Below are 6,816 nucleotides of genomic sequence, written 5' to 3' on the forward strand. Positions count from 1 at the left end.
AGATTATATCCTTAAGCCTAGCTAGAGAACAAGACATTTGAGAAAGACACATAAAGAGGATGACAAGCGAAAGTTGCATATCTGTTGGGATAGATGCTTGGACTGGAAAGTGGGGAAACAGCAATGTCTCTCTCCTCTCCCTTTCCCCTAAAGATTTGAGAATGAAATGGAAGATGAGCAGGCATGAGGGGAAGAGATGAAAAGGAATCTTCTTCCCCAAGGGACTGGATCCAGTCTCTTCTTGTCACTACAAATTGTCCTCTGCTCCCTCTCTTCCTTTGGTGTTGTAGGGACCAACATCACCAGTACCTCCAGAAATCGTGTGAATACAAATGGGACATACTTACTCTGTCTTGCTACACAGAAACCTCTCGAAAAGTGAGACTCTGGGTTAAGAAGGTCAAAGAGGGCCAGGCTTAGTGGCTCACGCCTGTAATCCCAGCACTTTGGGAGGCCAAGGCGGGCGGATCACCTGAGGTCAGGAGTTCGAGACCAGCCTGGCCAACATTGTAAAACCCCATCTCTACTAATAAAATATAAAAATTAGCCAGGTGTGGTAGCGGGCGCCTGTAATCCCAGCTACTTGGGAGGCTGAGGCAGGAGAATCGCTTGAACCTGGGAGGCAGAGGTTGCAGTGAGCCATGATCACGCCATTGCACTCCATCCTGGGCAATAGTGTGAAACTCCGTCTCAAAAAAAAAAAAAAAAAAGGTCAAAGAGACATCTGGGAGAATGGAAGAACTTGGGAGGAGGGCAATAATTCTGCTTTCTATGATTGCAGAATGTTAACTCCATTTTGGAACAATTCTCCACTCCTTTAAGTGAAGAAGATTGGACTGAGGGAAACCATATTTGACAAGTTTCTGGGGATTTACCTGCAAATATATTTATATCTTACCTGGAGTCACTTCCCTCCTTCCTTTTTTCCCCTTCTAAGATGGCTCAGAGAAACTGGCCATATTCTGTTATTCTCCTTGTTCTATCCCAGAAGGGCATTGTTTGCATTCATTCAAGATCTAACCTGAAGCCTGGGCAACATAGAGACCCTGCCTCTACAAAATAAAAATTAGCTAGGCATGGTGGTGCACCTGTAGTCCTAGCTATTCAGGAGGCTAAGGTAGAAGGATTACTTGAGCCCAGGAGTTGAGACTGCAGTGAGCTAGGATCACAACACTGTACCCCAGCCTGGGCAACAGAGTGAGACCCTGTCTTTTTTTTTTTTTTTTTTTTTTTTTAAAAAAAAAGAGTTAACCTGAGGCAGAACCCAAGGAGAGGTTCGGGAGCTGGTTCGAGGTAGTTGGCCAGCTAGTGGTTGTTTCATCTTGTGCCTGCACGCAGAGCATATGATGCTTGCCCTCTAAATGGATGAAGTAGAATTTTTTTCTTATTCAGGCCGGGCGCGGTGGCTCACGCTTGTAATCCCAGCACTTTGGGAGGTCGAGGCCGGCGGATCACGAGGTCAGGAGATCGAGACCACGGTGAAACCCCGTCTCTACTAAAAATACAAAAAATTAGCCAGGCGTGGTGGCGGGCGCCTGTAGTCCCAGCTACTCGGAGAGGCTGAGGCAGGAGAATGGCGTGAACCCGGGAGGCGGAGCTTGCAGTGAGCCGAGATCGCGCCACTGCACTCCAGCCTGGGTGAAAGAGTGAGACTCCGTCTCAAAAAAAAAAAAAAAAAAAAAGAAAAAGAATTTTTTTCTTATTCATTCAGTAGCCGTTATTGAATACCCAGAATTTGCCAGTGAAATATGAAGACAAATACGGAGAATCCCCACCAGTAATCTAATGAGGGTAAAAAGTCAGATTAGCCAATGCTCCAGATGCAAGGGAAAAAGTAATAAGTGGCAGGGGAGTTATTTTCAACTGGGGGTGATCTGAAAATACCTCATGGATGGCTTCAGAGGGTTGAGACTTGAAAGAGGGCCGCAAATTTGATACGCAGAAATGGAAGAGACTGCGGGCACGGTGGCTCACGCCTGTAATCCCAGCACTTTGGGAGGATGAGGCAGGTGGATCACAAGGTCAAGAGATCGAGACTATCCTGGCTAACATGGTGAAACCCCGTCTCTACTAAAAATACAAAAATTATCTGGGCGTGATGGCATGTGCCTGTAGTCCCAGCTACTTGGGAGGTTGAGGCAGGAGAATCCCTTGAACCCAGGAGGCGGAGGTTGCAGCGAGCCAAGATGGCGCCACTGCACTCCAGCATGGCTCCAGAGTGAGACTCCATCTCAAAAAAGAAAAAAGAAAAAAAAGAAAAATGGAAGACATTTATTGCAGGTGGAGGAAGCAGCACAAGGCAGGAGAAGTAAAGAAAGCCACTTAACACCCAGGATTATTCCTCTCCAGTTTGTAAGTCTCAGTTTTCCCAGGCTATTCCAGTACTCCTTTGTGCTGCCCTGTCACCAGGCATTGAGCCGGTTGGAAGTTTTTACACTCTCACATTCCCCTGCATTCTGTACTCACCACATGGAACCATATGCTGCACTTACTCTCTTCCATTTATTATCCGCATGAGAGACAATAATTCTAGCTTTCCAAAAGCTAAATAAATTTCCCCTTCTGTTTAGCTTTGGTGGTTTCTGTGGCTTTTAGTTTTGCTGGGATTTGTGTCAAAATTGTTCCTCCCTCCTTTTTGGTCCCAAAGCATTTTGCTGTGCTTCCCTTATAGGCAGGGTTTTCAAGCAGGAGGGAGGCAGCATTTTTGGCAGTGAAGTATTTAATGATAACAGCTTCACCTTACTAAACGCTGGCCATGCATTATGACCGTAATACTCAGCATTGTTCTAAATGTCTTGTATATATTAGCTTCTTTTCCTCTCACACAACTCTATGAACTACTTATTCATTCAGTCATTCAAGGAATTTTGTTTGTTTGGTTGGTTGGTTTTTGTTCTTGTTGCTGTTTTGAGATGGCGTCTCGCTCTGTCACCCAGGCTGGAGTGCAGTAGCATGATCTCGGCTCACTGCAACCTACGCCTCCCGGGTTCAAGTGATTCTCCTGCCTCAGCCTCCTCAGTAGCTGGGACTACAGGTTGTGCACCACCATGCCCGGCTAACTTTTGTATTTTTTTAGTAGAGACAGGGTTTCACCATGTTGGTCAGGCTGGTCTCAAATCTGTGACCTCGTGATCCGCCCACCTCGGCCTCCCAAAGTACTGGGATTACAGGTGTGAGCCACTGTGCCCAGCCAAGAAATCTTTACTGAGGGCCTCCTTTGTACCAAGCACTGTGCTACATGCTGGGAATAAGGCAGTGGAAAAAGCCTTGGATCTCTGGTAACTTACATTGAATTGAAGATGACAAATGATAAAAAAATCAATAAAATATAATACAATGTCAGGCACTAACAAGTGCTATGAACACCATGAAGCAGGGTAAGGGGTAAGGGAATGGGATAGAAAGTGCTCCCAGGTGTGCGTGGTGCTATATTTATTGATGATGATGATTATTTATAGAGTCTTGCTCTGTTGCGCAAGCTGGAGTGCAGTAGTGTGATCATGGCTCACCGCAGCCTTGACCTCCTGGGCTTAAGTGATCCTCCCACTGCAGCCTCGTGAGTAGCTGGGACTGCAGGTTCATGCCACCTGCCACCATGTCTGGCTCATTTTTTTTTTTTAGAGACGAGGTTTCACTATGTTGCCTGGGCTGGTCTCAATCTCCAGGCCTCAAGCAATCCTCCTGCCTCTGCCTCCCAAAGTGCTGAGATTATAGGCAAGAGCCATTGTGCCTGGCCATGGTACTATATTTAATCAAGTGATGAGAGAAAGCCTCCTTGTGGAGGTGATGTTTGTGCAGATATAAATGACGTAAAGGAGCAGTCATGCAAGTATCTGGAGGGAGAGTGTCCAGGAAAAGAAAAAGAGAGGGCAAAGGCCCTGAGGTAGAAAGGAATTGGATTTTTATGTTAAATTCAGAAAGGAGGTCAGAGTGGGTGGAGCAGAGTGAGCAAGGGAAAGAGTGGTAAGGGATGAAGACAGAGAGGCGGGGAGAAACAAGGCCAGGTAGGCTTCATAGGCCATGGGAAGGACTTTGTATTTTGTTCCACATGTGATCAGGAGGTATCCGAGGGTTTTGAGCAGGTAAATGATATCATCTGGTAATTTTAAAGATCACTCTGGTTTCTTCATAGAGGGTAGACCACATCAGTAAAAAGTAGAAGCAGAAAATCCAATTAAGGGACAAATGAAGGGACAATGGAATCATGGGAGCTTGGATTAGGATAGAGGAGAGGGCCAAGAATAGAGTCCAGAGGCTCTCTAATATTTAAGGGTCTGGAAAAGGAATAGGAGCTGTCAACGAAGACTGAGAAGGAGCAGTAAATAAGGAACTAGGGAATGCTTTCTTTCTTTTCCTTTTTGTTTTTGAGACAGCCTGTTGCCTAGGCTGGAGTGCAGTGGGCTTATCATGGCTCACTGCAGCCTCGACTTCCCAGGTTCAAGTGATCCTCCTACCTCGTCCTCCCAAATAGCTGGGACCACAGCAGTGTGCCATTATGCCCAGATAATTTTTTAATTTTTTGTAGAGACGGGGACTCCTTACGTTGCCCAGGCTGGTCTCAAACTCCTGAACTCACGTGATCCATCTGCCTCAGCCTCCCAAAGTGCTGGGATTACAGATGTGAACCACTGCACCTGGCAGGATATTTTTTTTCTTCTTCTTTCTTTTTTTTTCCCCACAATTTTAAATCCAAGCAGTACACCTGGTTGGTTGTTACATGATTACATTGCATCCTGGTGGGGATTGGGCTTCTAGTGGTGTACCTGTTACCCAAATAGTGAACACTGTACCCAATAGGTAATTTTGTTTTTTTTGAGACAGTGCTCTGCTCTGTTGCCCAGGCTGGAGTGCAGTGGCACTATCTCTGCTCACTGCAACCTCCTCCTCGCCCCAGGTTCCAGTGATTCTCCTGCCTCAGCCTCCTGAGTAGCTGCGATTACAGGCGCATGCCACCACGTCAGGCTAATTTTCGTGTTTTCAGTAGAGATGGGGTTTTGCCATGTTGGCCAGGCTGGTCTCGAACTCCTGACCTCAGGTGATCTGCCTACCTCTGCCTCCCAAAGTGCTGGGATTACAGGCATGAGTTACTGTGCCCGACTTTTTGTTTTTTTTTTTTCCGTGATGGGGTCTCACTCTGTAACCCAGGCTGGAGTGCAGTGGTGTGACTCCAGCTCACTGCAACCTCTGCCTCCCTGGTTCAAGTGATCCTCCCACTTCAGATTCCCAAGTAGCTGGGACCATAGGCACATACCACCATGCCCAGCTAATTTTTTGTGTTTTTGGTAGACACTAGGCTTGTCTCGAACTGCTGAGCTCAAGTGATCCGCCTGCCTTGGCCTCCCAAAGTGCTGGGATTATAGGCATGAGCCGTCACACCCAGCCAAGTATTTGGTTTTCTATGCTTGAGTTAGTTCACTTAGGATAATGGCCTCCGGCTTCATCAACATTGGTGTAAAGGACATGATTTTTTTTTTTTTTTTGCGATGGAGTTTTGCTCTTGTCACTCAGGCTAGAATGCAATGGCATTATCTTGGCTCACTGCAACCTCCGCCTCCCGAGTTCAAGCCATTCTCCTGCCTCAGCCTCCCGAGTAGCTGGGATTACAGGCACGTGCCACCACGCCCGGCTAATTTTTGTATTTTTGGTAGAGATGGGGTTTCACCACATTGGCCAGGCTGGTCTCGAACTCCTGACCTCAGGTGATCTGCCCACCTCGGCCTCCCAAAGTGGTGGGATAACAGGCGTGAGCCACTGCGACCGGCCAGTTTCATTCTTTTCTATGGCTGTGAAATAATTCTTTATTGTGTCCTCCAATTGCAAGGAGTTTAACAGCACACCTGGCCGCTACTCACTAGACGCTAGGAGCGCCTCCTCAGTTGTGATAACTGAAACAACTCTAGACATTGCCAAATGTTCCTGGGGGTAGGATGGGAGGATCACTCACTCTTGAAAACCACTGGTCAAGATGTCCCACAGGAGATACTTGGCAAGACAATGCACAGGTCAGACCCCCATGACAAAGAGCTATCTGACCCAAAATGTCAATAATCCCCGAAACTGAGAGACCCTAGTTTAGACTCTAGTTGAGAACTTGTTCCTGGACCCAAGCCAGGTTTGGCTGTGTTTTCTCATGGCCCAATAACGAGAAGCAGACAAACTAGGAAAGAAGGGAATTTATTGCTGTCACCGGATACAGGGAAAGGGTCGGAGATAATTCCACCAGACCAACTCAAAGTGTTACAGTTTTATTTTTTTTTTCTTTTTTTTGAGACGGAGTCTCGCTCTGTTGCCAGGCTAGAGTGTAGTGGCGTGATCTCGGCTCACCACAACCTCGGACTCCCGGGTTTAAATGATTCTCCTGCCTCAGGCTCCCGAGTAGCTGGGACTACAGATGCGCGCCACCACGCCCAGCTAATTTTTGTATTTTTAGTGGAGACAGGGTTTCACCATGTTGGCCAGGATGGTCTCAATCTCTTGACCTTGTGATCCACCCGCCTCAGCCTTCCAGTGTGCTGGAATTACAGGTGTGAGCCACCACACCCGGCCAGTGTTACTATTTTCTTAGTGTTTATATAGGTTTAGGTTATGTGCCTACATGCAGTATGGCATTCACCTAAGTCTATCAGTAATTAATTTTGTTTCAACTAGAAGGTCAGAGGCAAAAAAATTCTTGCTAAGTCTGATTAAGCTGTGAGGGCCCCAGTAACTTCAAGGCCTGTTTACTGTGGTACCAGAGTAATTATTTCTATCTTATCTCCTTTACAGCTTGGTGCGGAGAGCTGCCTTAGATTCTCCAATGAATCTATTCAAACAGCT

Source organism: Hylobates moloch, unplaced genomic scaffold (assembly GCF_009828535.3).
Source record: "Hylobates moloch isolate HMO894 unplaced genomic scaffold, HMol_V3 SCAFFOLD_20, whole genome shotgun sequence".
NCBI classification, from domain to species: domain Eukaryota; kingdom Metazoa; phylum Chordata; class Mammalia; order Primates; family Hylobatidae; genus Hylobates; species Hylobates moloch.